The sequence below is a fragment of the Alligator sinensis genome, unplaced genomic scaffold (assembly GCF_000455745.1).
Source record: "Alligator sinensis unplaced genomic scaffold, ASM45574v1 scaffold791_1, whole genome shotgun sequence".
NCBI lineage: Eukaryota > Metazoa > Chordata > Crocodylia > Alligatoridae > Alligator > Alligator sinensis.
Window position 1 is genome coordinate 440740 of NW_005842258.1, and position 6983 is coordinate 447722.

At 43.2% G+C, this 6983-nt stretch overlaps 1 protein-coding gene across 1 annotated transcript in view; it reads right to left on the minus strand.

Annotated features, from left to right (window-relative positions):
• The window catches only part of RETREG1 (reticulophagy regulator 1), a gene marked incomplete at its 3' end in the record, with an annotated part of 126272 nt that extends 119295 nt beyond the window's left edge, over positions 1-6977 (minus strand). Inside the window, exon 1 of the mRNA XM_014521782.2 lies at positions 6915-6977. The remainder of the gene's footprint in view (positions 1-6914) is intronic.
• Between the last annotated feature and the right edge of the window lie 6 nt (positions 6978-6983).

The window sequence follows — 6983 nt, forward strand, 5'->3', positions numbered from 1 at the left end:
CTGCCATGGCAGGGGGGCGGACTAGATGATCTGCCCAGGTCCCTTCCGACCCTAGAAACTATGAAACCCCTAGGTCCTTTTCAGCAAAACTGCTGCTTAGCCAGTCAGTCCCCTGCCTGTACTGGTACATGGGATTGTTCTGTCCTAGGTGCAGGACTTTGTACCTTGTCCTTGTTGAACCTCATGAGATTTCTTTTGGTCCAATCCTCCAATTTGTCCATCTCTCTCTGAATCCTAGCCCTAACCTACAGCACATCTACTACTCCCACTAGCTTGGTGTGATCTCTAAACTTGCTGAAGGTGCACTCTGTGCCATCTTCCAGATTGTTGATGAAGACATTGAACAAAACCAGCCCCGGGACCAATCCCTGGGGCACTCCACTTGATATCAGTTACTAACGAGACACTGAGCCACTGATTACTACCCTTCAAGCCCACTGATTACTACCCTTCAAGCCTGACAATCTAGCCAGTTTTCTATCCACTTTACAGACCATCCATCCAACCCATATTTCCATAGCTTGCTTGCAAGAATGTTGCGGGAGACCATATCAAAAGCCTCGCTAAAGTGAAGGCATATCACGTCCACTGCTTTCTCCGCACCCGCAGAGCCAGTCATCCCATTATAGAAGGGAAGCTGAGTGGTTTTCTTCGTTGATACCTTTTGGGCCCAGGGGGGTGAAGTTTATGTTCCAGATAGAATCTAGACTTTGGGAGAAACCCAGAGTGGAAGGGCTGTTTCATTAAAATCTCTGTTAATAACATCCAGTGGAATGGATGGGACTGTAAGGGGAGATGTGGAGACTGAGTGTTGAGACGTAAGACTCTGCAGTAACTAATCCTAAAAAGGACTGCAAGTACTTGAGGCATGGGGTACACCATGATAGCAAAGACTGGAGGCTACAGCCTGGCCCAGTGGATAACCTGTTGGTCTGTGGAGCTGAGGGCTCTGGATTCAAGACCCAGAAGGGACAAAACCAGGACTATTAGCCAGGGCAAGAAAAGACCTTGCAGGTAGAAAGCCTGAGGGCCTAGGACTGAACTATTTGATGTCTGTGACATAGATAAGGAAAAAAGCAGTGACTAAATTCAGTCTACAACCCCCTCTCCAAGTTATTTAACACTAAGGTGTGGCACCAATGGACTGAACCCTGGGGGCACCCTGTAACAGTGAGCTTCTAGGGTGGAGGTGACCTGCTTACACAAGAGACATAAATTTAAAAAAAAATCCTATCTCCAGTCATTATGATGTCAGGTAGCTTTGTTTTTGAACATGAGGCAAGCAACACAAAGCCTTTGATAGCATTTGTGTATACAAATTTCAGTGCACGCGTACACATTCTACAGGATTGCAGGCATGTTGCAATCATGATATTTACAACTTGTAAATATGCCTGTGAAAGCCTAACCCTATATTCGCCCTACCTCACAGGAGTGACAGCACTGAACTAATATTTGCAAATTCCTTTAAGATCTTTGCACAGTTAGCATTTATAAATGCCAACTGTCAGAAAAAAATAAATATAAGATAAAGAAGGGAATGCATTGACATCTAATCATAAAGCAGATCAAATACTTTATCAACAAATGCAAAATCTCTCTCAGTGCTTAGTCAGTGTTTCTCATTATACTACCTTTATGAATATTAGTTTGGCTTCATGGCATCAGGTGGAAGAATTTGTTTAGAATGATCTCCAGGCAGGTGATATACATACAGTTAACCCATACATATGAGTTAACACTTCCACTCAAGATTGCTCTTTCAGCAGATGAATAAAAAGGCTGCATCTAATGGCAACATCAAGGACCAAAACAAACAAAAATAGGTCAGCACATGGATAGATACAGAATCTAGCCACCTCACCCATCCTCCACTCGGTCTTATTCCATTAAGATGTGTTTAAAAAACAGATCCATAATAATGAAGATTGTCAGCAACCTCACTAGACTTGTGTATAACTCCTTGCCAAAACTAACGTGACATTGAAGCAGATCCCTTCATCCCACATCCGACTTTAAGCCACTTAAAACCTGATCTTTCAGGCATCAGGTAATACAAGTCACAAGTGCAGAGACAGAAAACCATTTTCTCCCAGTAACACACAGTAACTGCTGCATACATAGATATTGTTAATTGTGACAAACAATTTTAGCCTATCGAACTGGAAGCATTTTTAAACAGCAGTAGCTTTGGGATGTGATCAATTAAATCTATTCACCATTGTAATTTATGCTATTATACATACATATTTAAAAAATGAAAACCAAAGCTAGCAAATGGAAACAATCTCACACTAAAGCAGTATTACATAAAATATATTTTTATGAAAATTCAGATATGGAAATGAACAAGAGATATGCAGGTTATCAAAGGTTATGGACCCGCAAACAAGTCATTGGGGCTAAGCTAGCGTGTGAACTTGAAGTGTCTTGGCCACTATGCCGTAACTACCCATCTGCATGCTCTTATCACAGCATAAATAAAGGTAATATGCCCCTGAGATGTTTTAGGGCAAGCTACCTCATATTTATTGGAGCAGAAACATGGGAGACCCTTTCCAAGCCTATATTCCCAGGCCCAGGTATCTTACAAAAGTATTGAAACCCATAATATCTAAGAGGCTAGCTAGCATCTTACAATTGTTGTAAAGGACTGTTATCAGTGTACTGTTTCATACACACTAAAACATTTCTAAAAGCATTTAGTAAGTTTCATACTGAAGAAAATGAAAGTAGAAAGGGAGAAGAGGGGGAGGGAGGGTAAAAAAAAAAGAAAATCCCCACAACAACATGTATGAAGAATTAACAGAAATACTAATTCTTCATAGAAAATGTATTTATGACACACTTGCTGGATTGGGTTTGGAGAATCTTCTACTGCATATTTAAAATATTTGGAAAAGAACATCAGTTGTTAGAGCATGCAAGGAATGAGTATATAACAATTGATTGAGAAAATTGCATTATAAGGGAATTTAAAAAAAAAATAAAGTCAGTTTTGTAAGCACACTACTAGATCAGGAGATAAAGTGAAATACTGTTACTTAAGAAATGCAAGTCAAACAGAATTCCTACCAAAAAGGCGCACAGGTTTAGACACAAATCCTCAACAACAAAAAATGCATTCAGTTATAAACCAGAAATAAAAAAGGCAAAAAGGATACTGTGGCACATTTATTTATGAACAGAGAAAACAGAAATGACAAATACCTATTAAATCTCTGCTCCAAATTGTTTACTGATTTAAGCTCCATGAAGTGGTAAGAGATAAAAACAAATAAAAAAACCAAACATGCCCTACTAGATGCTACTAGTAGGGCATGTCTCAATCAGATATTGAAATTTTCCCATGCAAATTATACCATTACACTTGGAGGCTGATGGAAGAAACTAGAATGGTTTCAAATATTAAAGTGAACATTAAACCTGACTTTAAGGGGACGCTGAGAAAAATGATCTTCTGATTTAAGATACTGAACTGGAATTTAGTAGGTCTAAGATCAGTTCCTAGAACCATCATAGGCTTCCACTGTGATCTTAGGAAAGCTACTCAAACTCTCTCACTTTTCTGCTTTTATGTACTATGCACAAAGCTACAATATGCAGGTTTTCATTTTTTTGGTTTTCATTTCAATATGCAGGTTTTAATTTTTTTTTTTTTTTTTTCCAAGGAAGCCTGTTTAGTGAGCTTAGGTTTGCAAAATTAGTATTTACATAACCTGTGTTTTGTTACTATGGTAGACTTTCCCATTACATGCAGAGATGAAATTAGGGGGGTGGGAGAGAAGCCTCCTCATTATGCGCTAGAAATGAAGGGAAAACCCCCACACCTGCCCCTATCTTTAGAAATGGTGCTCCCTACTACCTAACTTCACCCGCAACTTCAGCTGATGGGCTGAGATTTCCCACCTGCCCTTTTGGCTGTTGTAGCAAGAAATTCCTCCCTTCCTGTTCAATGTACTTTAAGCTATACCATGACAATCTGCTTCACTAGAAGAAACGCTGATCGCCCCTTGTCCTGCCCTTGATGGCGTGAGACAATGGGAGATGCGAACTCTGCAGATGGTTTCCAGTATGCAGGGAAAGCCCTGTTTTCACCACTCAGCCAGACCATCCTCTGTGATCAGCTTTCCGTACTCAGCCAGACTTGCTTCCGTGATCACAGGCAACAGGGTCTGCCTGAGCTGGGAACCCCAACTTTCCTGCTTATAAGGAGGCACTCCAAGATTCCCTGGGGTACCTCTCTAAGTGGGGAAAGCTGGGAAGGTACCCTGGGGGCTTGAAGGATGTACAGCTTGTTTCCCATTTTGTTGCACCATTGTGTGGTCTGAATGTGTGGCCAGGTTATAACTTAAGACATGAGTAACATGTTAATCGCATCTTGCTTGTAATGTTTGCCAGGGGCTTTAGCTAGGCAACTGAATGTCAGACATGCAGACTAAACAAGCGTAAACGCCTCTGTCTGGAATGTGGAATAAAATTCACATATATAGGTAACAGTGCACATACACATTGGGCTGTACCCATAGGAAATGCTTGCAGGTTTTTTGTGTTTTGCTGGCAAATATCTGTTGTTCTTTGAACACCAGTCACTCCTTTTCATGGAAGCCCCCCTCACCCATTGCCTGATGGTGTAACTGTTCTTCTGTGTATTTAATCGTTTACAGACAGGCAGATATGCTGGGCTGTGTACATATCCATTTTATTACGTACTTCTGTTAAAGTGCATCATTAGGCATTAGGGCCCTTCCAGTTACTGTCTCGAGAAATTCACAAGTCTCTAAGGTATCTAGAAAGTGACAGCCTAAATGTGTACTTTTCTTCAACATGAAGGACCTGCCTGGAACAGCACTTACAGCAAGGAGTTTTTGATAAGCTTCAACAATGCTATTTTTCTGGGCAATGAGATGCTTAACACCGAGACATTCTTTCTGTCCGACCCACACCTCATCTTATTTAAAGAGAGGAGTGCTGCCAAGGTTTTAGAGGACAAAATGGAGTTCTTCTGTTTGCTTGTTTTGTCTTTTCTATTGACTAGGAAGGGAAAAAAAGGCAATCCTAGCATCACAAGAGGAAAAACAATTAATTCCCCAGTCTCAGTTGTATTAAATGAGAAAGCCCCAAGAACACATGCACATACCTCACGGTCTATAAGCAATTAGATACACAGAAGAAGTTACACCATCAGGCAATGGGCGAGTGGGACTTCCATGAAAAGGAATGACTGGTGTTTAAAGAACAACAGGTATTTGCCAGGAAAACACACACAAAAAAAAAACAACTCACAAGTATTTCCCATGGGTACGAATCACTGAGATGTGGCCATTTTTCTGCTGTGAATCCCCAAATCCCCCTGTGTCCCTAAACAAGCTGCCCACTGTAAAGGTTAAGCTGCCCCAGACTGAAGAGAGCACAGGCAGCACCAAAGGACCTACCTGTGCGGTTGAGCAGTGCTGGGTTGGGCCCATGAAGAAAACAGCAAGCCTGCCTGAGTCAGGGTGGCTACTGGAAACACAACAGTAGAGGCCAGGGGGACAACAGAAGTGACAACAGGGATGGTAGCAGAGGTCAAGTGCTCCAAAGAATGGCATGCACCCCCCCAGACATCTTCCCCGCCCCCTTCCCAGCAGAGCCCACTGGCTGGCTACCACTGCCCCTCAAACAGCTCCAGGAAAACTGTGAAACTGTGCCTGAAGACGTGAATGGATGAAAGACTGGAAGACACCTCGCATCACAAAATGGGAAGTCAGCCACAAAAACATTACACAAAATGCATATTATTTTGCTACTGGTTTCCATCACATCTTGAATTGAATGTGTGGCACCTCCACCATACAACAGGATGAAGACTGGAAGACGCCTCACAGTCCCGGGAGCACCCCAGCCAGTTGCAGCCAGGTAGACAACCAGCTTAGCTAGGGCCAGGAGGAGGTTGACCAGGACTGTTTGCCAGCTTCAGGGACATGGACTTAAGCCTTATAAGTAGCCTATCGGCTTCCCTCAGATGGGGAGGCTACAGAAGAGGAGACAACTGATCACTGGGGCCAAATAATAAAAAAAAACCAAGGACGGGGGTGCTGGTCAAAGGTTATGAACAAGGAGAGACACTGAGCAGAGCACATCAGACAGTGCCCACTGGCCCTCAAACGAGTCTGAGGAGCCAGCAGACACTGTCCAGTGATACTCTGCCCAGAGACGGGAACGAACAAGGGTAAGGAAAGCAGCTCTGGCCAGAGTCTCTTTCCTGGTCAGAGACATGGCCAGTACAGCCAGGGCCAGGAGAACACGACCAGGAGGTCCCATGACTGGGAGCACCTAGAAGAAGAGGTGCGAGGGCAAGGGTCCGCACAGCCAGGACCTCTGTGGCAGGGATAAGGCTGAAATAAGTCCCTTATTCCCAGTTCTTTAAATCTGGTTTCCAAGTCCTTTCTCAGTGCCAACCCTCACACAGCTAATAGGGATGAACTGGACAGACTGAAAAGTAAGACTCCCCCTTATGAGTGGTGGAAACATGTGGCTGGGGGCAACCCACACTAGCGCTGCTGGGCATACAATAATTATCATATCTGTCACATCATTTCAAGCCTTGTATGAGGTACGATCAAAAGCTGTAAAAGCATTCAAAATACAGGATCATTTTTGCGGCAGCTCATTGATGCAGCCTATGCAAAACCCAAGACACTCTCAGGGAGCCTTAACTGACTTTGGGGCTTGCTGGCGACACTTCCTTAACTGTTCGCCTCAAAATAAAAATATGCTTCCACTTCCATGGCCCAGGTCATGAGTGATAGAAAGTAAATAAGAAGATGTATTTACATGCGTATTTGCATACTTTTCAGTACATGATAGTTTTTCAGCAAATACCATAATTTTGAACTCCCAGTACAATACCCCCGCTCCCCACCGTGCCTCACCAGAAGAGCAGATTGGCGCAGACGAAGCCGCCCAGGCTGCGCAGAGGCCGCTCCCAGCTCAGAGCCGCC